Here is a 1,724-nt window from a genome sequence, read left to right as displayed (position 1 = left end):
ATCCAATATCGGGCTATGCAAAATATGCTTATAGCCGGATGATCTTGATGCTTGAGAGCTTGAAAAGTTGAATCGTGATCGATAAATTGACGGCAAAACATCTCTTATCTGATTAAAATTAATTTATTTTATCAGCCATAAAAGGTAGATGAGGATTCTGAATTGTTTTGGGCTTAAAAACAAACAATAGGTGGCGCTCTAACACAGATACCGCTTCAAAGGGTATTTTCTACAAAAAAATCCAAACAAAAAAATGTATTTTGAATTTAGTCCAGTTACTCAGGGTTTTTACCTCTGAATTCTTTATAACTGAACCGATTGACGTGAAATTTTACTGAATGAGGGGAATGCCTCAAGGAACAAAACTTATATAGTGCCGAAGTGCGCTTTTGCCCTGGGGGTGGAAATTTTTACGCCCAAAATAACCACAGGAATCGATAGAGGAGTCAATTTTAAGTAACAAATGTTATATAAAGTTTTTTGGATAATCCAATATTTTCCGAGTAATTCGTCATCGAAAATGTTGATTTTTTACTGAAAAAGTGCTTGTTTTCGGACAGTTTCTTGCAAATAACTTAACGAAAAAGTTGTAATGAACAAAAAGAAAGGTAATAAAAAACAAATCTAATGGCATTATTTTGTTTTTCTTTAATTGCAATATAAACCGACTTATGGATTTTTAAACATTATTATATGTTATAGCTAAAAACTAAATTGGAACCGGTTAACGTTAAATAACGCCAAAACCATAAATATTAGGAAAAAAACTGTTTGAACCTTTTTTAAAGTACTTTGAAAAACCTTTAAAATGTTTAAAATGTGGAATTTTAAAACTCTTTAGAATCAAAATTAACGGAAATATGATCGAAATAACATGATAGTCTCATTTTTTTAAAGAAAAAATTAATAAACAAATCAGTGCCTTTGGTGACATAATTAAAATTAAATGCAATCCATTTACAGATTTCTTCATTTATGTTCTAAGAATATGTTCTGGGTCTTTGGCTGACTTACAAAGCATGATTTCGAAAAAAAACTTAATTTTTGAAAATGTTAATTATTCAAATTTTAAAAAAAAATCGATTTTTCCGTTGTAACTTAAAAATTAAAGGGTGTACGAAAAAATACATGAGTAAAAAAATTTAGCTTTATTTTTGCCGAAGAATTTGCATGAATTGAAACTAAAACGATTTCCAAAATTTCGGTTTTTTTCAAATATTTCGAAAACTAATCATGTCAGCCTTGATTTTTTAGAGGCGGTAATGTTGGACCCCGATTACGCAACTTTGGCCCCATTTAAGCTACTTCGTACCTCTTACCGTTTCCTAGATCCCTGTAGCCTGCATATTCGGAAAAACCTAAATTTTCTAACACGGCATAACTTTTGACTGATACAACACTGCTTATCGACGGGATGTCTGCTACGTAAGACAAATATTGCCCATTATATTGCTCCGGATTGAGTTGCTTCCAGAAAATATTAACGTCATGACTGTTCTCGTTATTAACGATTTCGAAACTACCCAAATCAGTTTTATTTATTTATTTATTTATTTATTTTTTATACCGCATACATACAGACAAAGGGACGGTCCAATTAGATGTATACGGTTGAGAAATGTTAGCTAATATAAAAACCAGTTAAAAATAATGTGTAAACAACCAGACACGTGCAAAATACAAAGTAAAAAGCGAACAAAGAAAGAAATCAAAAAAAATGTCAA

Source organism: Anoplophora glabripennis, unplaced genomic scaffold (genome assembly GCF_000390285.2).
Source record: "Anoplophora glabripennis isolate ALB-LARVAE unplaced genomic scaffold, Agla_2.0 scaffold654, whole genome shotgun sequence".
NCBI lineage: Eukaryota > Metazoa > Arthropoda > Insecta > Coleoptera > Cerambycidae > Anoplophora > Anoplophora glabripennis.
The sequence above is the reverse complement of the archived record's forward strand: the minus strand, read 5'-3'. Positions refer to the sequence as shown.